Raw genomic sequence first — 16,811 nt, forward strand, 5'->3', positions numbered from 1 at the left:
CGAGAGACCCCGAATGAATGGTGATAGGAGAGGGGGGAATTGCCACAATTGGAGCTTCCGCCCGGGCTCGATAATGTTTCTGACACTTACATTCGTTTCCTTGGCGAAAACACGAGTCACCATGAATCACTTACTACCGCGGATGAATCTTCATCAACTTCTCAGTCCACTTTGCACCGAAGTGTTTCGCCTTGATCAGCGACGAGATTGCACCAATTGCACTAGCGCGTGATATTCATAAAAGAAACGAACAGCTTCCCTTTCTTATTATTTTGTTTCGTTTTCGCGAGGGATCGTCCATCTTTTTAAAAAGCTCCTTTACGTCACGAAGATGATAGACAGGAAGACGGAATAAAATCGGCCATTAGTCGTCAACGTGAGTCACTGTCGAGACATTCTCCGATTTACATAAAAGTGTAAACTTTTTTCATTATAATTGTACGCTCTCTGGTGAATTTTTCTAGCATCTTTTCAACCGTCACAAACTTACACATTTCAATCAAACAATTTTTCGTAATATCAATCTTGTATATTTTGCTAATTTTTCTGACAACTCTTCTTCTGTTTCAATCATTCGAGGAAACAATCGTCGTAGATTTAACAGCGAACGGAAGTTTGTCACAAAGGACATGTCATTACCCGTGAAACGAATAAACAAATGAAGGAACGAGAGAAGAAGAAGTCACGCTACGGGGCAATTTTTCCACAAACGAAATGTCAGAAACAGTCTGTGAATGCATGTTTCACAGATGACAAAGGCGATTCGACTAGGCCGCGTGCACGTTGGCCTCGCAGTTCACGGTGGGTTAACGCACGAAACTCACCCCCTGGCCGGCGTGAGAATTGCGCGTTTTCGCGTAACACGTAGTAGGAAGGCGCCAGCCAATTCCCTTTCTCCGTTTGGACCGACGGGTCGCGAGATGAAAAGTCCTCGGTAAGAAAGTTGCCGACTCTCATCACCCTCTGTAACTTTGTGCCTGCCTTTGTCAAACTCGCTCGGCCGTGCACGCCAGGTAAACGAGGTTCAAACGTTTTTGAAACGTGACTCCGCCATCGTTTAAATTTAGATCGAACCACCGGCTTTACACCGTGTCTCTGTGCAACCACGAGAATATTTCACGGGTCAGCCGGTCTCTCTTTTCACCCCTTTTTGACGAGGTTTCGCGATGTTTGAGCCGTTTCCACTTCCCTTCGTGGCATTCGTTGACAGCCCTTTAATTACCTCTTCGTCAATGCAATACAGACGGAAAAATGTTTGCAGATAAATCCCCCCTCGACGTTTTCAACGATCTTACCGTTCTCGCGTTAAAGAAAGCGATTCACGAGCCCTCGTCGTACCTACCCTACACCGAAAGCGCGAGAACGAGAAAGACAGGTGAAAGTCAAAGCCCCGCAAAAAATGATCGCAACGTGACCACCGAGTATTTCCACCTCCGAGTAACCACAAACTCGTCGAGATTCTTCGGTCTAGCCGTACCGCGAAAGATACTTCGCCCTACGTTTATCTGCTGCAACCCTTCGTCGTCAGTCGGTCCTTCCCTTCTATCGCGGAACGTACACTCTGTTTGCCCCGCGAGAGCAAACAGCAGAGAGTCGGCGACAACGATTCTCACAGACCGCGAGAAGAGGAGCTGCGTACCAAGAGTAGAAACGATCTTCGTGGTCGAATCAACGACGATCCGTGTTTCCTAAAACGTGGACGACGATGTGTCGACGATACTCGCGGCGTGCAAAAGTGAGCGACGACGAGGCGCGGCGTTGGAAAAATTTTCGAGCGGAACACCGGCACACGACGCGTGACGAAATGAGACGAGACGAGGCGAGATGAGCTGAACCTCCCGTGGATGATTCTCCCCCAGTTCGATGACGGGTGGATCGTTGGTGGATCGAGCAGGGACACGCACTCTTGGGCACACGCATTTACATATTTCGGTCGACGGAAACGTGACACCCGGTGAGAACACTCGCCCAGCCACGGAGCCGTCGTTCTCATTGAAGAGTCGCCGGCGGACTGCGAGCTTGCGACTCGGTTGGGAGCGGTGGAGCCGGCGCGAGACGCGAGGGGTGGCGAGAGACACGGTGGGAAAGAGAGCGCCGAGAGAGAGGGAGGAGGCTCGATTGAACGCTGGACGAGAAGCCGGGGCGGCGTGTGGGAGAGCGTTGGGACGAGCAGAACGTCGACGATGGGGTCCGAATCCAGGAGAGGGAAAACGATAGAAAGAGAGAGAGAGACAGAGTTGGGAGTCGGATCGGGAGACGACGAAGGGACCGGGATGGTGTAGCGATGGGCATTCGATCCTCTGTGTCGCGAGTTTTCGAGCGATTTAGTCGTACAGAGGTTGTGCCAGTCGCCTCGAATTTAAAGGTGTCGCACGCCAGCGGCCAGGCCTTGTGAAGTTCGAACTCTGCCACCCAGTTGCGGACGAACCGCCGATAAAGGGCTCTGCTTCTGACGAATGTTGGATACATTGCCGAAAAGAATTTCCGAAAATTGTCCCGCAGGATTCTTGGAGAGTGGAGAAGTTTGAATTCCTTTGTCGAGTGAAGTTTGAAGTCTATCCTCGAATTGCGGAAAATAAAGGGGTGGTTCTGGGAATATCGTGATACGTATGTATCCTGCCTTGGATCGAAGACACTGTCGTTCTGGTTTTTTGAAAATTTTCGAAGATTGTTCCGCAAGATTCTTGGAGGAGATGGAAGTTTAAACTCTATCGTCGAGTTGCGAAATATACAGGGCTGATTCTGACGAATGTTGCGAAACTGCTTGGGTTCTCTGGTTTTTCAAAAATTTTCCAAAACATTGTTCCGCAGAATTCTCGGCCGGGCAAGGAAGTTCGAATTCCTTTGTCGAGTTGAGAAAACTGGCAATAAAGGGGTGGTTTTGACGAGGAGCGCTCGAAGATTGTTTGCTGTTCTGTTTTTCAAAGATACCAGGCAGAACTCCATTCCACGTTAAATTGTGTAAATTGTTACTCGTTCCTCGACTGTAATATAATAAATATAATTGGAGCTCGTGCAATAGAAATTGAAACAAGTGGATTCGAGCAACAGACGTTCGATTGAAATTGAGTCGAAACAAGTCGAGTACAGAGGCTCCATCGTATTATTTTTTCTCAGGCCATGTTACATCCTGATGATATATTCATCGACTCTCCTTTCCGATACTGTCGTTTCTTTGAGATTTCTAATAAGTCGCCAGAGACCGCCATTATCCACGGATATACCGACTCGTGAAATAGCTCAAAGCAGCGCTCTTCAGCCCATCGCCATCGAGTAAGATGGCAGAGAAAGAGGAAAACAAGGAACACCATATAGAGGGGAAGCGAGGCGAAGAAGAGGACGGATACAAATAACATTCGAAGACGGAAAGAGAAATTCCACCGAGTGGGTTTCACCTCGCTTTTCTCTTCGTTTTCGATGCGTTTTTCTCTTCCTGTAGTCTTCCACTTTTCTCCCTCTCCCTCCCTCTCTCTCTCTCTCTCTCTCTCTCTCTCTCTCTCTCTCTCTCTTTCTTAGTTCTTCGTACTCTTTTCGAGAGTTCACACACGCTTCTGACCTCGCTTCTTTGCCATTTAATGCGTTTCCTTTCCTGACCAACCTCTGCCTTCGTCATCGTGTTTTCTCCGACCATCGGCGGTTTATCGGTACAGTTTCATACGGTGTACGGAACCAGTAACAAGTCTGTGTCGGTTCTCCTTGCGGATCGGGCGAGATACTTTGATTATCGAAGGAAAACGAAGAGGGTGGTAATAGAAGCGAAACATCCTGTTCTCCGAGGGATGATCCGGATTTCCAAGTGCTGGACAAACGTGTTTAGTTTCTCGCAGGAAGCTCTTGCTTCTCTCCATTCTTCGTGAAGAGAGAGAGAGAGAGAGAGAGAGAGAGAGAGCTGCCCTGCAGATATACGGAAATCGTGAAATCGGTCAACGGTCAAAGTTTACGTATTCGTGGTGACCAGACACGAGCGAGTTCGTAAAAGTACAGGGTGATAAGGATTTCGAAAGTTTAGTTGCGAGGGAACATTGGTGACTTATGTGCGCGCGATTTTGAACCCTCGTCGACGATCGAGCAATGATACTTTCATTCGTCGAATAAAATTGTAGAAAAAATAGCGATGAATAAATCTTAGAGTTTCCTTTTTTTTGAAACATTGAGTCTAATCATCGTGTTATCTCCTTGAGATTTAACGGAAAACCAATCGTTTTATTATAATAATAATAAATGAACAAATCGAATGGAAGAAAAACATTGTTGTTGCCTGTATGCGCGACGAACATTGAAGAGCTTCGTTTTGAGAAAATACGTACATGGTCTCGATCTGTTTCTATCGTACTCGAAAGATTCGAAATTTATTTCTTCCAAACAAGATGGACAATTGCTTTCCATCTTATTATAATCCACGAATTTTTGTACTCCAATTTCACGTAGAATTTGGCAAACAAAAAATTGTTCAACGCAAAATTGAAGAAAGAATTAACAAGAAGCAGAAGCGATTTTACGAAAAACGATCGAGCCATCAGCTCTATTTACATGTGAATTACAACTTCTGACGGGATCCGAGAAATTTCCTATTCCTCGCCAGTCTGCCAGTCGATTCTTTCGCGCTTTCGTCGATGGAATTCAACGCGTTCGAACGCGCCGCGCCAGAGTCGTAAAGCACAGAAACGTCCTCGAACGAAAGACGAAGACGTTGTCGCGATAATCGTGAGTGGAGCACGAAGTCTTCATAAAGCGCGGCGATTTAATAGGGATCTCTGAAAGACGAGCGGACGTGTTTGATCGTCTTATAGTGTTCTCGAGACGTGACGGTGTATCCGGGAAATTTTACGATCTTGCCAAGGCAAAAGTGCCTCGAAAGCGGGACGAAATTGGCGCGTGGAGCACGCGTGCCTGTTCTGTAGCGTCGATACCCCCGATATCCCGCGAAAATTCCTCGAGATGCCGTGTAATTTCCGGCTTAGCCTTAGTCGCCGAGAACGCCGAACTCGCGGCAAATTGTCTGTCTCCGAAGTATCCGGGGCTCGCAAGCCACCGTTGATCCTCTTCTTCCGCCTAACTTCTCGCTAATTGACGAAAGAGAGTCGATTACACTCGGTTGTCTCTAGGCTAGACTCTCTGGACTAGGAAAGGGTGGGAGAGGGTTGCTGAAGGCAGAAAACTACGACGCTCGAGCATTCAACTCCCTCGGCCTTATGGTAAAGACACGTTCGCAGTCGAGGGTTGGCTGGTTAAAGTTATCGCGTTAATTCGACCGTGAATATCCCGTACCGCGATTCGCGCGACTGCAGCTTTGAAAGTGCGTTTTAAAGGGATTCGCCGGAGGGGACAGCGGCTTCGCACGCTGTTGCTGATATTTCCTGCCGGTTCAACCGCGTACCGGCTAATTTCGAATCTTCGTTCAGTTACCTGTATCCTGTATAACTAAGATTCAAACACGTCCCCGTGTGTGGGATGAGAATACAACGAGGATTTATTCGTAGGATCGATCGGCGACGTCTCTTCTATTAAATTCTGTATTTCAGTTGTACAAAATGGTATCCATCGTGACAAGTTTCGTTGTCATGGAAATTACATAATTTATGGGATCGTTTGATAGAGTAAATTATTGCGTATCCTATCAAAAATTGACAAGGTAAATGTCAAAGAATAGATATCGAGTCTCTCGTTTAACGCATTTACTTGATACTGAGCGGGAGCAAAAGTTCAAAAATACGTAAATAAAATTCAAGCCACAGTAACAAAAATCCAGTATCAACTAACTAATTATATAATAAATATACTAATTATATGATAAATAAAAAGAATAACTAATTGAAAGATGAATCAAGCGTTCGTGTATTTCCGAGCGGTAACATACGCGCAAATTTTAATATACATGCCAGGTCCAACGCAAATAAAAATAATAATAACAATAACAGTCGGCAAAGCATGACAACCTCGATTCTCCGTACGACTTTCTGAGATGGGGTTCAGACGCAGCCGGGCAAAATCACGTGCACCCAACGGCGTGTGTCCAAACCAAAACCGGATATCCACGGCAGCGAGCTTCGCTCGATTATCCAAATCGGGAGCTTGTTCTGTAGCAAACAGATACACGGAATTAATGAAACGACTTTCTTCGAAGCGAGTCAGGAGCGTATATGTTCGCGACTTCTCCATGCTGTCAGCGCGGGAGACACGCTCGATTCACGACCTGAAGGAGACACGCCTATCGCGCATCGATTCACGTTGGAAGCTTTTCCTTTTTTTTTTTTTTTTTTTCAGAAAGTAGCGTGGAATGTGTGTGTGCGTGTGTATGTGTGTGTTTGTGTACCCATCTCGACGACGCGCGCACGAGGAAACGTGAGAGACAAGAAGTCGAACACGAGCCGCAAGCCTCGAATTTTCCATGGGCTGGCGGAAAAGCTGCGCCGGCGAGATTAGGTCAGCCGGCAATTTCCGCGCCAGTCTTTCAAACCCGTCGCCCCCTCTCCGACGCCCGAAGCGATACCGAATTTTCTGGCTGGAAGTTTGCGCAGGATCCGACAGCGCCAGTGTTGTAACGACATCCCTTGAAGAAAGGATGAGAGTCAACAAGACAGAATTTCTATGGCGTGTCGCGTTGTAACATGGAACTAGCCGAGGATCGACTCGCTCTTGGTCAGGTTTGTCTCAATTTTTGACAGAATTTTAATACTCGACGAGTTATTTTTTTATGAAATTGTCGATAGACTGTTAATTATGCATCGAGTTATGCAACGAACTGTTGCAACGTAGTTTCTTCTTCTTCGTCATTCTTCTTCAACTTTAGAGCAAATATAATAACTTCCTTGAGACTTTTGAGTGAAATATTTGAGCGACGAACAGAGAGGAGAAATGTATTTACAATTGTTATTGTTATATTTCTGTTAACTTAATTTAACGACTAAATTATATATCATATTTTAATCAAACGTTATCAATTCGCTTTCACTTGTTTTATAAATGTACAGTCGTTCTCTTTCTATATTTAAATTGCACCAGCCCATCACCGGTCCTCGAGTATCAATGCTATCTAGCGCTGATTCACCGATACAGATTAATGTTAGACCATTCGCGTGCGGATAGGTTGCATTTCGCAGCAACTCGCCAACGATCGAATTTAATGAAAATCAAATAACAACGCCGTATATGAGCTGCCGGCGACTGAAAGTGTCAGTGAAACGGCGGCAATATTTTCCCGTCTGTCGATGAAACTCGGCACAAAGGCATCGAATTTCAGTGGGGAACATGTTTATGACGCGTCGAACGGAGCATCGTGGACGGCTGGACAGCCGACGATTATGCAGACGTCGTCCACTGGGATTCTCCGATATAAAATCGCACCCGTTTTGCCCCTGTCGTCGTCGCCGTCGTCGTCGTCGTCGTCGTCGTCGCCGTCATCGCGTACGTGACGCCCGGACAAAAAGTCGCCTGCTGGTCCTGCGAGCCTCGCTGGATCGGAAGTGCCGGACATCGGGTGAAATACGATTGCACGTTGTCGAATGTGTGGCCTGGCGGGAAAACGAGAAAAAGCATTCGACGTAGAGCGAGCCGGTATTTCCACTTTTGACGCTGTGTAGACTCTAACGTTTTGCCTCTCGGCGAACGTTCGATTGGTCTTAATCCTCGCTAGTTGGAATTTTCGTTTCGGTTCCGAAACTCGAAAATTCTCTCAGAATTGAATCGCAATTGATATCTCGGTCGTTCTAGAAAACGTTCGGAGACGATAAATCATTCGCGATTCGATGAAAATCTGAATTTCAAAGATGATACTTTGATACAAGTGTCGTCGATTAGTCTTAATCTTCGCTGGTTGGAATTTCGTTTGGTGCTCAAAACTTTTGTCCGATTCTGAAATTTGGAAGTAGTTCAGAATTTTACTATCACTCTACTGATCTTATCTTGAACCCTGGGAGACAACAAACGCAACAAATCACTGAGCGAAAGTTTGAATTTCAAAGATTTGCTTAATATTAGTCTTCGCTTGTTGAAATTTTCGTCCAGTGCTTGGAGTTGTTGTCCAATTCCGAAAACTTGGTAAATTCAAACTTTCGAAATTGGACCACCGCTCTACAATTCTTATCTTGATGAACGTTCTAGAAAACATTAGGATGATAAAACAAATTATTCGCGATTCGGTGAAAATTGGAATTCCAAAGGTTCCCTCAATGCTTCCTTCGCCAAGACTTTGCAGTTTTATGATGTTCAGAGAAATTGGTTGGTCTCCTCGATGGATTAAAGAGAAAATTACATTGCTGTGCGAGTATTTGAGAAACGTACTGTAAAATATCAAAATCAACGACCGGGGACCAATACAGAAAACTCGAGGAAGACAATCGGTCTTCAGCGATATCCCGGTCGGACGTTTCCGGTACCTCGTACTCTGAGCACGTATACCCACCCTAAATTGTATAAATTACGAGGTGAGAAGACCATCCTAATAACAACAATATTTCCCCCAATGTTTTCCATGGAAAAATTAAGAAACCAATATTGTCAGATATTTCTCAAATTAAGAGCCAAGCAGTTTATCGTTCGTCACCACGAACACATCGAAACTTCGTTCAAATCTACAAGTGGATGTTTCCAAAAATCCGTTCCGGCAATCGTTATCATTCTCTTTCGCAGTTGCGACGTGAAGAAAATTGGAATTCCGCAATGCAAATCGTTGAGAAATAATTTCAAATGAAACGTTGCAGCGTATAATGGATTAAAGACACGAAGACAGATTAATTCCCGATCGGTCGCAAACGACGTTGCCCAGAGAAGAAAACGCGGCAACGATTCGCATGAATATTCCAGCAGGCGCGTACCTTCCTTTTCCTAGCTCTGTTTAACGAGTCGCTCCTGGCTTGTCATCTACGTCCGCCGATGAATAACAATGAACGCGATACACGTGCTGCGTCTATAAATCCGCGCATCGTGTGACAAATCTCGAACGAGGTCGGTGGGTCGATCGTTGCCGGATGCTGCGGGGAAAGCAACGCATTAAAAGCGGCGAAACGACGCGGGAACCGCGAGATCTCGCGTGCACCGCCGCGGATCGCATGCAGATTGCGCCTGATCACCTGACCTGGCCAGGTTCTCCCTCGCGAGGCGAGGCGAGGTGTTTTTCACACGGCGAAAGAATTACATACCTCGTAACCGAGCAAATGGCGCTTAGATAAGCAACTCTCTGCGTTCGGCGAAACGATTTCAAGCCGTGCAAAAAGCTTGACGCGTAATGGCTGTGAAAAGGATCCGTGGAAGTTCTCTTTCTTTCGTTCTCGTCGTTCCAGAGATAAGATTAAATTGATAGAAACTCATTCATCTCCGAAGGAACGGGTCAACCTATTCTCACGTTTCTTTCAACTCTGTTTTAATTTCAACTCTGCTTCTTCGCTCGAATGCGAAGTATTCGTCATTCGTGTGGTATAGTTTCCTCGCGGAGAGATGAAAGATTCTTCGCTCTACTTTACCCCCGACTTACGATTTGTCTCAGATCTTACAAAACGATCCTCTACGAAGGTTTTATTCTTTCAATGATATCCATTCTCTCGCGTGATTTGCAAATTCAAGCCGGAATCGAGCAATCAATCGGCGAAGCAAATCACGCGAGTCGCCAGTATCTTGTGGTAGAAATTCCGGTTCGTTACGGGCAGCGAGATGAACGAACGCGGATCGTTGGTGACCGCGTTTACACGTCTTCGGCCGATTGATATGTATCATCGTCGGCCACTTCACGGATGAGTTTCGACGGTGATATTCCACGGGCTGTTCATGGGCCGGCGTGGTCGCCAGCGCAAACAAACCAGTCCATCGAATATCGGCGTAACATTGTTTCACACCGGGATGAAAACCCACGGGAGAATAGCGGCGGCGTCGCGCCGCGTGACAATGTTTTGCAATTCATGCACAGAGGGAGAGTGCGCCCGGTCCCGATGTACCGTCCAACAACCATTGAAATTTTACTCGCAGCGATGCAACGGTGGGAGGATGCGTGTAGCTAGCGGGAAAAACAACCGATCTAAATTGTCGGGGAAACGGGTTATTAGGGGAAGCAGCGGACCGATTCCCAGCTATGGATCGCACACATTCGCGCGAATGGTCTGAGTTTGGAAGTACCTATTGTGCATCAATTGTAGCAAAGAAGAAAGAGAAGCAAGGGTAGGGGAGAGAGAGAGAGAGACAAAAAAATTGTGCTCGATGATAGAGCAATACTCTAGAAAATCCTCACTTGGTATTATATATTATTGTCACAAATAAAAAAGAAATGACAAAATCTAGTGGGAATTTCTAAAGTCCTGGACGAAACGTGAAAAACTGTTCAATCTGTTGTACATCTATGTGTAGATCCACGTTTGCACACAACAAAAATACCACAATTATTAGCTGTCACGTTTAATCAAATTGGAAATTCCGATTCGTAAAGAGTTCTAGAGAACCGAAACAGCGTCGTACCGAGAGTATCAGTTTCACGTGAAATTAACCTCTTGCGTTGGTAACTAGTTCGCGGACCATAACGAGTGACCAAACCGTATACAATAATTCGTCTTCTTTTTGATTTCATCGGTGTATCGCTGGATAGAAGTTTACCAAGAAGTAATAAATTTATTATTTTGCCTGGGTTATATTTCGATATACTTAAAACTGAGAAAATGTTGCAATTTTGGGCCAAATATTCTCGACGTGCGTGGCAGCGTACGTTTATCGATTCCATTGATACCCGAGCAGGACTCGCGTACGTGGTTCCTTCCGAAAAGATCGGTGGTTCCTTCCCCGTTTTGGTGCAACGACTGCACGCCCTGTGTGGTGTGCACGTTGGGGGCCGAATAATAAGCAGCCGAGCGGAGAAAGCTTCGGCCCCGGTAATATTACGTCGGATCGTGGCTGCTAGATAGTGCGCCGGCTCTTCGTCTGGCAAGTTCCTTTGCTTCCAGAGCAACGGGTCGTCTCGCCCGGAGGGCGGCTTATCGTGGCCGAGTACAACCGCTGTTCGAAATTTCCTGGAACGCCTACGACTTCGCGAGCGAGCGAATGAGAGAGGAAGAGAGAGAGAGAGAGAGAGAGAGAGAGAGAGAGAGGGAGGGAGAAGTTTACCGGAAACGTGGCAGGCACAAAGCTCGCTTTCGGGCGAATTGCGATTGAGCGTTCCGGCCCGCTACTCCCTCGCAAACACGCCGCGACGATACCGCTGGGATTTAATTCCGATTCTGAACCATGCGAGCACCTCTTCCGCCGTGCTCCTTCCTCCTCTTCCTCTCCTCTTCGAGAAGGAGCGTGCGTTACTCCGACGTGTGACGATCGCCGAGACACGGGGCCCAAGGCAGATACATAATATAACGGAGAGTGCGTGATTTGTCGGTACAGTTGATAAATTTGAGGATCTGAAGAATTTTAAGCAACTGAAACTTCAAAGTAGAAGTTCCGATCGGTCGTCGGAATGTGTCGATACGTTGATAAGGCTCTTTGATCTGTGAATTCTCTTCTCTTCAGTCACTCGAAGCGGCTCGAAGTGGCAATTCAAATATTTTTCTTAGCGACATTTACATATGTACGTATTTATTTTAATTTCAAAATCCAAGTCTGCTAACTAAATTTTATCTGTTGTAAAACTGTATGAATTTGTCTGTGCAAAGTGCAGTTCTGTTAGAAAACCAATGATATCTTGAACAATCTATCGAAGAAATTTCCCCGATAAATGTTAAAAGTGGCTTGGAAGAGACGCGGATAACCAGAGGTGGCATCAGAAGAACAGGAACGTCAGGAGAATACACGCGGAGGAAGAGATTCCGATTCGCAGGCACAATATCAGGCATTTATTACCTTGGCAATAATAGATATTTCGTAGGGAGTTTAATGGTTTTCTATTAGCGATCGCGGCCAGAGGTAATTTTCTACGCGTAATTGTATAACTTGGAACTCGCATTAATTTTCCTGGGCACGATCTGTTCAACTCACAACCGGAAGTTTGTTATTCGATGCATGAATAAAACCGATAACGACGGGGTGCTTAACCTCGCGTAATGCAATTCAAGTAGGATCTTCGAGATTATCATAAATTAAGGCGGCAACTTTGTCAGATACAACATAGTTCGTGTTGCACCGGTGTGTAAAAAGTGTGCATGCCGCGGAATTAATAGAAGAATTTCCAGCCTGGCCCCTCAAGGCTGGACGGATGTCAAGGCTGTTGCGCAGCCTCTGTATTAATTAAATTTCAACGTCCCTGAAATATTTTCTCGTTGAATTAAACACTGTTGAGACACGTCAGGATCTTTCTTTTTTTTTTTTTTTAAATCGAGAAGCTTTCCTAGAGAAGAGATCCTGAATCAAAAATTCAAACAATTCGTGAAATATTATCATCGATTCAACGAATAATAAATTCGATCCAAGTTTTATCCCAATCGAATCTTTGCAACGATCAAACAACAATTTATCACTCGAAACTTTAGACTTACTGATTGTCACGACCCGTGAAAAAGAAAATAAGTCGTGCAATAAGTCCCTTCGAACTCATTTCAAAGCGCAAAGCTTCCACTTTCGGAATGCTTAGTTGATTTTCTTCAAAAAGATTTTTACATCATGTCGAGACTGTCCCTTTCGTAAAGCTTCACAGATTCAAGCGATTCCGCCCGCGTTGAAAAAATTCTTTTTTTTTTTTCTTCAAAAACTAACATCACCGCGAATTTGAATAACTGAAAATTTTGCTCCTTCAAAACGACTTCTTAAAACTTGACGCACGATCCATCGTCGCCGTTTTATTGAAGTTTGAATGAAAAGGAGAACCGAGCGCCGAGATTGCACGGTATTTTTCGTCGTTACGTCGTCCTTCTCGGCTCGATAGTTGTACAAAATTTCAAGAGATTCACACAACATTATTTACGTCGGCGAATTTCGAGCAATACTCCTTCGAAGCAGTCATTATTTCCTTTGAGATGCAAACGTCCCTTAAATTTCCGTGCGAACAGCGCGGTGCTGAAGCAACTAAAGTAAGCTTCTAAAAAATTAGAACTACGCGAGAAGGTAGTTCCATCGTTTTATCTTACGTGTGTACTTTACTCCCTCCGAGTTACTCATTTCTGAAGAAGTATTTCACAAATATTTCCAGAAAGTTCCCCGGCAATTCTATCTTGTTCTCGTCTGATCTCCGCGTAGAAAAATACTAATGGGAAACGAGGGTGGAAATTATACACCGCTTTTTTTCGAGGCTTTCGGGGGTTTTAATGCCCTGGCGCAGGCGCGATATTTTCCGCGCGGTAAACAGCGGGGCCAAACCCACCGCATTCGATATTATAACATCGAAATAACGTGTCGTCGAGCCGCACGCCCGTGGTCCGTCATACGAACAGCTTATTAATATTTATGCGAGCTGCTGCACGATATTAATACATTTCGGACAAACAGATTGTTTCGTTCGCGTGGCAGAAGCCCCGGCAGAAGCTTCATAATACTATAAAGTTAGAGTGTATCTCTGTAAATATTCACGAGACTAAACTGCACGTGTGCACGAGATGCTTTGGCGATGGATCATTCAAAGAGGACCGTGTCTCCTTTTCTCGGTTCCCCTCCCCGTGCGTTAGATTATTCATTATGTGGCGAATATTTTGCAAATTAACCAATAAAATTCTCGCTCGAGTGCGGGCAAACAATTTCGAATAATTTCGAATTTACGAGAGATTGTCAGGTTTGTAAGAATGGAAATGAAACAATTTGCAAATTGCAAGATTTTCGCGAGCGATCTTGCCGAAAGAGCACTTGGAAATAAATAAATAACATCGAAGAGTGGTTAATAGGTATGATTTCGTACGGAATTCTCACGCGGAGGAACGTTGGACGAAGAATGTCGCAGGAATGGGTAACCTACGAAATTCAGAATACATGTAAATTCGCGAAACGTTGTTCCGCACGAGAGATTATTGTAATCGGCAAAGTAATTCGCGTGCAAAGCAATTCCACGTAATAGAAGGCACGATATTTTTGTCGGTGTCCGCTCGCTCGCATCGTCAAACGATACTTTAAAATCGCGCAAATTGAAATGGAATATTGAGAAGCATTGATACACCCGCTATAAATATTAATCGTAGCTCCTCGCAACGTCGAAAGTTATTAAAATTTTTACTCGATCGAAATACAATCCTCTAGCACACGTACAATGTTTAAAAAATCGTTCGCGATAATTATTTGTAATATTTAGTAATTATTAACAACGCCGCTAATGTTAATTATAATTCTTAATGATACCCGAAATTGTTAAAATCATAATTAACGGAGTGGATTGCGAACAACAACGTACATACGTTCGAAATGCTTTCCCCTACACGGAAATACAACACGTGTGTACATACATTCGAGTCTTCCTTATCTTCCACCCTATTTACGCGTTAGTTCGATCGCGGCAGTCCTACAGATCACACGTAAATATATTATAGTTTACTGTTCGAACGCGAGCACGTGCGCAGTTATCGCGTCCTTCGTTCGCAGAAGCAACGTGCGTCAGTATTGCACCATATTATATTACATTATATTATATTGTATCATATTATATTGCATTATATTTTAACATTTCGCGAATTATTGCAAATTTACGGGTCTTGTTGTTTCACTAACTGACATTCCTATGAACGAAATAAAATGGTCTCTTCGTTGGTGTCGGCTCGATATCGCCCCATCACCTGTATTAGTAAAATGGATTCCTTCTCGCTCGTTTATACGGCGATTCTATTTAATGCATCATCGAACCGCCATTTATCAGTTTGCACACGGAAGACAGATCCACTAGTTATTACTTGGTGCCGATCATGCACGCCACCCGGGGGACAATGCCACGGGATAATACGATGCCCTCCCTCTTCAACCCTGGTTTCCCCAGGCCGCTCCCTTTCTATTCGTTTTCGGGCGTGCTGGCAACGCGTAGTGTCGCGACCGCAAACAATGAACTTGGATAGGTGTTGCACACGCGAGGTTAAACGGGCCACAGGGTATAAAGGTCCATTGTGAAAGTCGGTTAATTTATGCCGAACTGTTGCCACTTGCCATCTGCATTTCGGGCGTTGCTTCTTTGTTCTTTGATCGGCGCCGATGGTTCTTTTGATTAATTGGAAACTCGCTAATATGCCGCGAGTGAATTACACGCGATGGGTAAATGATTTCTATGCTCTCGCGAGTCGTTTAGATCGGCTAGGGAAAAATCTGCAATCGATTCGCGAAAATTGCGAATTGTTCCTTTCTGGTCGCGATCGACTCTACGGTGACAAAGTTGTACGAGTGCTTCTTTCGATTGTGATAGAAAATTCATTTACAGTTTTCCAATTACTTTCTTCTATATATAATTACAAAAGCACACGCTCACACGTGTAATTTTCTCGATCTGCGTGTCCCAGGATTTTCCCTCGCTAGTTCAAACAAGTATCTCAATTTTAATTTCGTCGGATTTGCACACCAAATTCTTTCCCCGGCGAATTTAACAAAATTAATATTAACATCTTCAAGCTACGAGTAACTAAGTACTTTCATACGGGGGAATAAAGGAGCGTGGCTAATTAATGGGTAAAGGAAACGTTGAAAAAGGACTGCGTTGAAAAATACAACCGATAGTGTGAAAATTTCGCGAAACAGAGAAACGAGAGGGACGCGGAACACTCCGTTCGAAGGAATTCTTTCTTTTTCTGTTTTTTTTTTCTTTTCTTTTCATTTTCAGCGTATTAGCGAGTAAAAGAGATATGTATTTAGACGATCATCCCCCATTTAGCCGCGCGGACACTCTGCGTTAGATCCGCGCTAACTTTTCGAACAACTTCTAATTTGCCCGGATAGAGTCGTAACCCCCGGGTGCCGGCTACTGGGTACTTACTTTTTATGCAAATCGAGTCGCAATTACGCCCCGGGTGAAAGATGGCCTCCGCAACAAGACCAATTAGGGGATGTGAGCACCCTCCCCCCACCTCTATCGCCGGTTCTCCTAAGCTGCGTTCTATTCGCGGCCATTCGGCGCTGGATATCGGTGTATGATCGTTAATGGGGCTTCGATTATCGATTCCGTGGCCCCGAGAACACGGAGACACTCGGTGGAAATGAGCGCGGTCCGTGGAATAGGAAACAAGCTGTTTAATCTTGTCAAGCGACGTTTGCGTCCCGAACGTTGCATTCCCAACGATGCATTCTTAAACGGTTCAATGAAACGTTATCGTATCGCGTGGCGGGATTTCTAACGCTTCAATTAAGCTCCCGTTACAGTTCAATTGATAATCGAACCGCGGTAGGTAGTATCTGCTGGCCGTGAATCGTCGAAGATTTTCTCGATCCGGTGGAACGCGATACGATAACTCTGTCTGTCGTTATACGGTGGTGGGAACGTGGAGATGTAGTTATATCGAGAAGGTGGCACCACGCCGATTGAAATGATCTGGTAAATACGTCATACGTGTCATACGCTTTGATAAATAATTTTAGTTACGTGTGAAGTACTCGGAGCTAATCGACGCTAAGTTGTTTTTCGTTAAAAAAAAAAAAACATACTTTTATCTGTCGAAACCTTCAGTCGAACAATTGTAGGTATAATGATTGCTTGACACAGATTGTCTTTAATCAGGATTTAGTGATTGACTTCCGTATGACTTATTAAAATCAAAGTGGAAAAGTATCAAAGGTATCTCGAAAAATAAAGCGGAGACCTCTTTCTTCTGTGATGTTAAATTGATCGGGCAGTAACTACGTTTTTTTCCCCGTGCAAATGAAAGGTGAATTTTTCATGAGAGACAGAAATTTTATTAGACAATAAATTGACCATCTTTCAAGCAACTTTAAGAAAGTTATCTTCGGCAAAAGAAAGTTCC

General features: G+C 44.7%; 1 protein-coding gene across 3 annotated transcripts in view; it reads right to left on the reverse strand.

Annotated features, from left to right (window-relative positions):
* Nucleotides 1-2,446, reverse strand: part of LOC122536389 (chaoptin-like) — a 105,626-nt gene extending 103,180 nt beyond the window's left edge. For 2 of the 3 annotated variants that reach the window (XM_043668743.1, XM_043668739.1), the window contains exon 1: nucleotides 1,640-2,446. The gene's annotated coding sequence lies outside the window, so the exon portion shown is untranslated. Of the gene's footprint in view, nucleotides 1-90; nucleotides 1,607-1,639 lie in introns of those variants that run through there. The other variant, XM_043668740.1, reaches the window with a different exon arrangement.
* Between the last annotated feature and the right edge of the window lie 14,365 nt (nucleotides 2,447-16,811).

Source organism: Frieseomelitta varia, unplaced genomic scaffold, assembly GCF_011392965.1.
Source record: "Frieseomelitta varia isolate USP_RPSP 00005682 unplaced genomic scaffold, Fvar_1.2 scaffold_828, whole genome shotgun sequence".
In the NCBI taxonomy this organism is placed as follows: domain Eukaryota; kingdom Metazoa; phylum Arthropoda; class Insecta; order Hymenoptera; family Apidae; genus Frieseomelitta; species Frieseomelitta varia.